The sequence below is a fragment of the Takifugu rubripes genome, chromosome 3 (genome assembly GCF_901000725.2).
Source record: "Takifugu rubripes chromosome 3, fTakRub1.2, whole genome shotgun sequence".
In the NCBI taxonomy this organism is placed as follows: domain Eukaryota; kingdom Metazoa; phylum Chordata; class Actinopteri; order Tetraodontiformes; family Tetraodontidae; genus Takifugu; species Takifugu rubripes.
This window is the reverse complement of record NC_042287.1, coordinates 532,909-542,500: the sequence shown is the minus strand read 5'-3', so window position 1 is coordinate 542,500 and position 9,592 is coordinate 532,909. Positions and strand designations below refer to the sequence as shown.

Below are 9,592 nucleotides of genomic sequence, written 5' to 3'. Positions count from 1 at the left end.
TTGGTGGTCAAGGTCCGTTCTGGGTCGCCTGTCAGCTCGCTGTCGGCACTCAAACCCCTGATTCATGCGTCTCTCTGCCATGTCTCATCTGTCCGACCGGGACCAGCTGTCCAACCTCGTTAGCTCCAGATCTGATGTGGGGCCAGTCGGAGTCCGTGTCCCGTCCCATTAGAGCCCGCCCGCTGATCTGGACGTGAGCGTTATGCTCGGAGATGTCCGAGAGGAGGAGCTGCCTGGCTTCATCACAGCTGAGGAGCATCAGGAAGCATCAGGTGACGACTCAGGGCGGCGGCGGCGGCTACGGCGGGCTGAGAACGGAGCGAGTCCGGTTCAGCCAGGGTCCACTTCAGCTCAGAACGGGACTAATGTTGTCTTGGACGGCATAGCGGCAGAAACAGAAGCTAGCTATGACTGTGGGTGCGTTGATGTGGGTCGGGCCTCTGCAGAGTGTTGCCGTGGCAACAGTGACAATGCTCCAACAATGGTGGCTAAACTCTGGTCTCGGGTCCTTCCCGCGTGCTTGGACACAGGAAACACGCGTGTATCATGCGTGTGATGCAGAGGAGCCATGACCATCTGCAGGGGGAGAGGCGAGAGCGAGGTGGCGGCGATGACACATATGCGGCGCTGCGAAGAGCGGCTCCTCGCCTCGGGCCCCACTGCCATGTGGCGCCTGTTTGGACTGTCGGCACCAGAAAACACACTGAAATTCTCCACAACACGCGGCGCTCTGCTTCAACAAGCTGCATACTTTTCCCAGAATGCCTCTGGGTCTGTAAGTAAAGCTGGGGGGGGGGGCGTCCCTCAGACCTACAGGTGGATCTCCTGGGTGTTCCCGGTCCCATCCTGACCCCCCAGCGCGTTCATGGGCCACAGAGACGTTGGGGACCATAAGCCCCGTCCCCAGAGGGGAGAATTAAGGCCACGTGTAAAAAATTGATTCGAGTTTGGGGCATTTTTGAAAAATGAATGTAAATGTAACTTTTTAGCAGGACGATTCCAAACAGACTATCAGAATCCTGACAAACAGTCAGGATAACTGAATGATGATTGCTAAGGATCCCCTGGATCCCCCTTAGATCCCCCTGGATCCCCCTTAGATCCCCTGGATCCCCCTGGGGAGCCGTGGTGGCTCCAGGTTAAATCAAAGATTCCCGGAGTTCCTTCTCATCCAGCGCTCTTGTGGAGATTCTGGTGATCAGGAACCAAACAGAACCTCTTCCTGCTCCTCCTCTTCCTCCTCCTCCTCCTCTTCCTCCTCCTCCTCCTCTTCCTCCTCATGTACTGGTGTCAGCCTGACTGACCTCGTCCCGCTGGGACTCGCTGCCTGTTGTGTCACATTGCTTCATCCTCACTTCCTGTTTGTCCTAGCATGTGTTCCTTCTCGGTGCCTCCTCCTCCTCCCTTCCTCCTCCCCTCTTCCTCCTCCTCCCTGGAAGACTGGCTTCCTGTCGTTCTTGCTGTGCTGTGAATCCAGACAGAACACTGGAAACATGTTTAAAGTCATCAGCAGCTCCTGGTCAGATTGTTTGTGAAACACTGATGTCAGTCAACATGGCAGCAGTCACATCATGCTCAGCAAGCTAGAGCAGCTAGCTAGGTCAACTAGCTAGGTCAGCTAGCTCAGACGCTCAGATAAGGGCGCCGCTTTGGTCAAGCATGAAGCGTCAAACATGCTATAATAGTGTAATAACAAGGTTTTCAAGGTTTTTGTCGCTGTCTCTGGTGACCTTGAGCATTGACCTTGATGTTTAGAGTGCTGTAATTATAGATTATAGATTCAGAAATTCATTAAAAATTTAGCTGAGGGTTCATTTGAAAGTGGCCCTGTTCCCCCTGCTCCGCCCACTCCTGCACCACCCACTCCTCCTGCTCCGCCCACTCTTCCTGCTTTACCCACTCCTCCTGCTCCTGCTCCACCCACTCTTCCTGCTCCACCCTCTCCTTCTTTACCCACTCCTCCTCCTCCCTCTCCTCCTGCTCCACCCACTCCTCCTGCTCTGCCCACTTATGCTCCTCTCACTCTTCCTGCTCCACCCACTCATGCTCCTCCCATTCTTCCTGCTTCGCCCACTCCTGTTCCGCCCACTCCTGATCCACCCACTCCTCCTGCTCCTCCCACTCTCCCTGCTCCTCCTGCTCCGCCCACTCCTGCTCCACCAACTCCTCCAGCTCCTCCCACTTTTCCTGCTCCTCCTGCTCCGCCCACTCCTGCTCCACCAACTCCTCCAGCTCCTCCCACTTTCCCTGCTCCTCCTGCTCCGCCCACTCCTGCTCCACCCACTCCTCCTGCTCCTCCCACTCTTCCTGCTCCTCCTGCTCCGCCCAGTTCTGCTCCTCCCACTCCTCCTGCTCCACCCACTCCTGCTCCACCCACTCCTCCTGCTCCGTTTGTCAACGATCAACCTCGATTGTGTCCACCAGAAGCTCTCACGCATCACAGGCGAAGGAGACGCATCACAGGCGTATTTGTTGCTCTTGTTTTAGGACTCTCCTTATTTACCTTTGATCAGGTCAGGTTTCCAGATGACGTTCACAGCTTAATAATCAATTCCAGCAGTGGACAAACGACACGAGGAAGACATTTCTGATGATGTTAGAGGATGGCACCTGTCCGAGGAACTATTTACTACTGTTATTACACCTGGTTTTAAGCAATCAGAAAAATCCTGTTCAGCTCACATCTTCTCTTCATGTTTGGAGAGAAGTGAAACAGAATGAGCAGCAGGTAAAGAAGTTGAGAAGGTCGAGTCAGAGTCACCCGGAGTTTGACCGAGGTGCTCTGTTGCCTCTGGGCACAGCTGGGGGTTGAATCAAACGCACCCCCCAGATGGACCCTGCAGCTGGGGGATGAATCAAACGCACCCCTCAGATGGACCCTGCAGCTGGAGGATGAATCAAACGCACCCTTCAGATGGACCCTGCAGATGAATCAAACGCAACCCCCAGATGGACCCTGCAGCTGGAGGATGAATCAAACGCACCCTTCAGATGGACCCTGCAGATGAATCAAACGCAACCCCCAGATGGACCCTGCAGCTGGGGGATGCATCTATCGCACCCCTCAGATGAACCCTGCAGCTGGAGGATGAATCAAATGCACCCCTCAGATGGACCCTGCAGCTGGGGGATGAATCAAACGCACCCCTCAGATAGACCCTGCAGCTGGAGGATGAATCAAACGCACCCACTCAGATGGACCCTGCAGTTGAATCAAACGCACCCCTCAGATGGACCCTCCAGATGAATCAAACACACCCCCCAGATGGACCCTGCAGCTGCAGGAAGTGTGAACGCACAGGATTCCACTTCCTGTAGGACCACGTTAGACTATCGACCAATCAGAATAGATGCTGCAGTCATGTGACCTGGTGGATACAGCAGGAGGAGAGGGAGGGAGGAAGGGAGGGAAGGAGGAAGGAAGGGAGGGAGGGAGGAAGGAAGGAATGAGGAGAGGGAGGAAGGACAGAAGGGAGGGAGGCAGTAAAGAAGGAAGGAAGGAAGGAAGGAAGGAAGGGGGAGAGGGAGGAAGGATAGATAGATAGATAGATAGATAGATAGATAGATAGATAGATAGATAGATAGATAGATAGATAGATAGATAGATAGATAGATAGATAGATAGATAGATAGATGGATGGATGGATGGATGGATGGATGGATGGATGGATGGATGGATGGATGGCCCATGCCACTCAAATCTATGTTTAGGGTGTAAATAACACATCATAATCAAAGCCTCTCTCTCTCCTCCCTCTCTCCTCCCTCTCTCTCTATATATCTTCCTCTCACTCTTCTTCTCTTCCTCTCTCTCCCTCTCTCCCACCAACACACACTACACACCCACTCCTGCAAACTGTGCACACCTACACACACACTGCTGTGGGTTATGAGTCACCATCCTGTCTTATGTGTGTGCGTGCACGTGTACGTGCACCAATATTAGTGTTTCAGGTTCACAGCTTCTTTTTCTCCTGCTGATCACACACTGGTCTTCTCCTCAGTGGCTCCTGGTGTGTGTGTGTGTGTGTGTGTGTGTGTGTGTGTGTTCACTGCCGTGGCTGAAGATCAGCTCAACCGTTTCTGGAAATTCTGGCTTTGACTCTTCAGGCGGTTTGATCAGCGTTGACTGGGTTTAAACTGGTTTTAGGCTGGTTTTAGGCTGGTTTTAGGCTGGTTTTAGACTGGTTTGTAATCCAGCTGAGGTTTCGGCCAGGCTGACTTCACCGTCACCGAGAGCTGCTTACCCTAACCCCGTGTCGTGGGCACACACAAAACCAGTGTGTGAATGGCTGAATAAACACTGCTCTTATATTTGGTCCAGACACCTGAGTGGTTACGAGGCAGTCCTCGGTTGCCATGGTGATGTTACCATTTGGCCCTGCTTCTTGAGAGCTGCAGTGCTGCTGCCTCGATGCTGCTGTGGTCTATGGGTGGTGCAGTGTTCCAGTAGAGGTTCTTCAGTCTTGCCTCTACCCATGAAATGCCTCCAACACGATGCTTCACAACTGGGCAGATGTTCTGTGTCCAGACCTACCTTTTCTCCCTTTTTTTCCTGGAGACTCCTCCATGACGACCATATTCGTTGATGGTGAAACCTGAAATCTCTTGGTGGCTGCTCAGGGGAAGCTGATTGTTTGAGGAGCCTGGGGGTAGCTGTGCATCACCTGACCACACAAGCCATGAGGCTAACAGGCTAACTACGGTCTGACTCCGTGGTCACAGTTCCCTGGGAGCTCAGATCTTCTGGGGTTCTCCTCCGTCTGCAGGGTGCTGCTTCAATCTTCCGCACAAAACAAAAAACGACACTGATTTTGTGTAAAATATTGAAAAGAGTGTTTGATGTTTATCTTCATGTGTCTTTTGACAGCGTGGAGAGCGACCCTCAGTGTCCGGAGGCGCTCACGTTTCCCGACTCGTCCTTCGGCCACCAGCCTCCATTCTATCGCTACAGCAACAGCCCCCTCTCGAGCCCCTGTGACCCGTACAGCTCAGCTTCCATCAGCCGGCCCCCGGGAGCCTTGCACACACACACACAGGTACAGCTCATCTTCTCTACACCTGAAAACTCCTCACACTGAGCACCTCATCAGGCGTGTTCATTCACCAAGACTTCAGGTGCACGTGTATGGTATGTAGAGTACATGTGCTGAGAATTGAGCCAGCAACTTCCTGATCACTGGGGTGAAACCAGTAAAACAGTGTTTGTGGTCTCAGGAACTCGCCCCCTCTCTTTGAAGGTCAGCCGTGTCGTCGGCCAGTTTATTTTTTCATCATAGTTGTGTCTCTGTGGGCTCGGCTGTGATCCAAAAGTCTGTTGTGCTTCGGAGGACCTTGGTGAAGGTCAGATCTGGGATCCGGTGCCTCCTGCTGCTCCCAACACCAACATTATTAAATCTGCCGTGTCAGGATGTCTGCTCGAGCTCCCTTTTTCAAAGTCTGCAAACTCACCTCACTGATTAATCATCTGCCTCCGTCCGCTTCACCACAGGGCAGCTCCCCCATCTCGCCCCCCAGCCCGGCAAGCCTCGCCTGGGCTCAGCGCAGCCGACACCAGCCAGCCAGTCTGGCGCTCCGCAAGCAAGAGGAGGAAGAGAGCAAACGCTGCAAAGCTCTCTCTGACAGCTATGAGCTCTCAACAGACCTCCAGGACAAGAAGGTACAAACAGCTGCAGTGTTTCCTGCTGTAACCAGCCCAGGAAATAGGAAAGTTCCTGATGTTGGAGAGTCAAAGGAGCCGATCAAAGGCTGTTTCAGATGCCACCGCGTTCGCTAAATATCAAACCACGTTTCTGTCTGAGGAAAGGATTCCAAAATAAAATGTGTCTTTACTGGGAATGGTTGCTGATAGGTGGAGATGCTGGAGAGGAAGTACGGGGGGCCGTTTGTGTCCCGGCGAGCGGCGAGGACCATCCAGACGGCGTTCAGGCAGTACCGCATGAACAAGAACTTTGAGAGGCTTCGCAGCTCCGCCTCTGAGAGCAGGATGACGCGCCGCATCATCTTGTCCAACATGAGGATGCAGGTAAACATGTTTCTATGTTAATAACCTGTGAATGAAAATGTGGCAGGAGTGACCCCTGTTTGTTCTGGTCTGGTCCAGTATTCGTTTGACGAGCGCCAACCTCAGGGTCAAGGGTCAGCGGGCCTGCAGGGCTGCAGTGAAGCAGCAGACATGGACGACTCCTTCTCTAAACAGGTAAACGCGTTGATGTTTTTTTGTGATTCGCGTGAAATCCTGTGGAGGTGATCCACGCGGAGGTGATTCACAAGACGATGTAGCTGATGTCTGCGCCTCCTTCGTCCTGCAGGTGAAATCGCTGGCCGACTCCATGGATGACTCCCTCACCTGCCAATCTGGCCGTGAAGATTCACAGGAAGCAGGAGGCGAGGGGGAGGAAGAAGAGGAGGAGGAGGATGAGGAGGGGGAGGAAGAAGAGGAGGAAGAGGAGGAGGAGGAGGAAGATGAGGACGAAGATTACAGAGAGTGTTCCTGGCGAAACACAAACCCGTCTTCCCGGCGCTTGGCAGGACGTGTGGGAGAAGCTGGGGGCAGAGGGGGTGTGGGGGGAGGCAACGCCATGCATGAGGACAGCACTGCCACCTCCTTCAGTGATGTCACCCTCTACATGGATGAGGGTTGCCTCCCCTCCTCGCCACTCTCCCGCCCGTCCTCCTCGCCACTGTCCCGCCCTGCCTCCAGCTCCGACACAGAATACTGGGGAGCAGGAGGTGGAGTGGGAGTTGGTTCGGGGGGGAGAGAGGACAGCAGGGAGACAGAAGGAGGCAGCATCGGAAGCAGAAGGAGCAGCACCCCCTGCACAGAGTGTCGAGGAGAGTACAGAGGCAGGACGGGTGGAGGAGGGGGAGGTGGAGGACACCTCCCTGTGTTGACCATTGAACCCCCCAGTGACAGCTCGGTGGACATGAGTGACAGGTCAGTACAGCCAATCAGAGAGCTTCTACAGAGACCAGAATCGCTGATCTCTTCTCACCAAATCTTTCACGCTTCCGTCTTCAGGTCAGAGCGCGGTTCCATCGGACGCCTGGTCTACGAACAAGATCCCTCAGGGGTTGAGCGAGGAGGTGGAGACAGGACAAGGAGGACAGTGGGTGGGGATGGAGAGAGTGGCGAGGACGAGCGAGAAGGGGGAGGAGGGGGAGGAAGCAGTGAAGCTGACTCCCCACAGGGAACCATCAAACACAAACCAAATGGCCGCTCTGTTGCCACTGCACAGGGACAGACTCGAAGCCCCACCAGTGTCCCCTTACCAATGCCTTCAGCTCGGACCCTGCCCACTCACCCGCTTCCTCAAGCATTCCAACACACCCACACCCACCCTCAGACCTCTCCCATCCCTCACCTGCCCACCATCCTCCACCACCAACCACAGTACAACCAGCCTCACGTGATGCACATGCACCACATTCACGGCAGTGGCCCTTATGTCCAGCACACTCACCACTTTGCCCAGCACCATTACCATCACTTGCACCACCAACAGCACCACCACCACCCTCACCATTACCCAGAACCTCCTTCCTCCCCGCTGCCTTCCCCGATTCCGCCACTTACGCCCCTCTCCCCGTTGCCACCGCCGCTCACGCCCTCCCCTCTGTCCTCCTCCTCCTCCATGCTCCACAACATTGAGGTCCAGCAGCACCAGCAGCACCATCCCCACCATCCGCACCTCCACCACCACCACCTGCTCTGCTCGGACGGAGACAACGAGAGCGTCAACTCTACCACCACCAACTCCAACGATGACACCACCGTCAACAACTGCAGCTCCGGTTCCTCGTCCCGGGACAGCCTCCGGGAACCCCTGGGGGGGGCCACGCTGGGGAAACAGACTTATCAGCGAGAGACCCGCCACAGCTGGGACTCACCTGCCTTCAACAACGATGTGGTGCAGCGGCGGCAGTACCGCATCGGACTCAACCTCTTCAACAAGTACGAGTGTGTCCATGATGTTTCTGCCTGTTCTTGCACACAAAGATGCTCGAGGCCAAAGAGTTTCAAACACCCCCTGGCTGCATCCATCATCCATCCACCCATCTAACCATCCATTACTCATCCATCCTTCCATCCATTCTCCAGTGACTAAGCAGTTATACTAAATGATTAAATCAAATTTCAACCATAGGAAGCCAGAAAAGGGAATCCAGTACCTGATAGAGAGGGGCTTTGTGTCCGACACACCAGTGGGCATCGCTCGATTCATCCTGGAGAGAAAAGGACTGAGCAGACAGATGATTGGAGAGTTTCTGGGAAGCCGGCAACAGTTCAATAAGGACGTCCTCACGTGAGTCCAAGACCTGGCTGGTTTGAGGTCTTTTCCTGACTGGTGGCCTGCACTGACGGTGGTGTCTGTCCACAGCTGTGTTCTGGATGAGATGGACTTCTCTGGGATGGACCTGGATGATGCTCTAAGGAAGTTCCAGGCTCAGATTAAAGTCCAGGGTGAAGCTCAGCGGGTGGAGCGACTGGTAGAGGCTTTCAGGTGCTGAACGGAAAGACTTGGCCGACAATGTTCTATTCTCCACTTCAATGTGTTGGCTGTGTCTGCTTTGAGGGGTTGGGGATGTCACAAGAAGTTTTGGAAAAACAGTTTAAACTTAGTTGTAGCTGTGGTGCTTCATTCAGAGCTCGCTTCCTCTCCTTCCTCTCCTCAGCCAGCGGTACTGTGTGTGTAACCCTGTGCTGATTCGGCAGTTCCAGAACCCAGATACCATCTTCATCCTGGCCTTTGCCATCATCCTCCTCAACACAGATATGTACAGTCCCAACATTAAGCCTGAGAGAAAGATGAAGCTGGAGGACTTCATCAAGAACCTGCGAGGTGGGTTGACTTCAGCGCTGACTTACTTTAGCAACATTTGAGAGGAAACATTATAGACGGGAGCTAAAAGGTAACCGTTGGCGAGTAGATGTCACCAGCTGATCACCCACTACTGAAGTATTGAACATGTATATGTGTGGGGCCGTGGTTGTGGACGTAGGAGTAGGATGTCTGCAGGATGAGCAGCCAGAGGAAGCTCCAGGTCCTCACATACACCCTGTGTTTCCCTCAGGGGTTGATAACGGTCAGGACATCCCTAGAGACCTGCTGGTGGCCATCTATGGAAGAATCCAGAAATGGGAGCTGAGGACCAACGATGACCACGTCTCACAGGTCCAGGCTGTGGAGAGGATGGTCGTCGGCAAGAAGCCTGTAAGAGGTCTCCCATCAACCCCGAGCTGAAGTTGCATAATGAAGAACCTTCACTGGACTCGTGTGTGTGTCTCCTAGGTGCTCTCCATGCCTCACCGTAGGTTGGTGTGCTGCTGTCAGCTGTTTGAGGTTCCTGATCCAAACCGAGGTCAGAGGAGCGGCGTCCACCAGAGAGAAGTCTTCCTGTTCAATGACCTGCTGATGGTACTCAATACTCGTCTTCATCACCATCTCCTGACTTTATGTAGATCATCCTACGGTGGTCGCATGTTTCATGGTTTTGGTGTTTTGGTGGGATGTGAATTGGTTGTGAGTCCTGGAATGTCCCAGAAAGTCCTGGCCAGATGTCTTTCAGATAATGCTGTAGCTAAGTTTAA

The 9,592-nt window shown here is 53.9% G+C and overlaps 1 pseudogene; it reads left to right on the top strand.

The window, feature by feature from the left end:
- Positions 1-9,592, top strand: part of LOC101064231 (IQ motif and SEC7 domain-containing protein 2-like) — a 57,866-nt pseudogene that overhangs the window by 36,384 nt on the left and 11,890 nt on the right.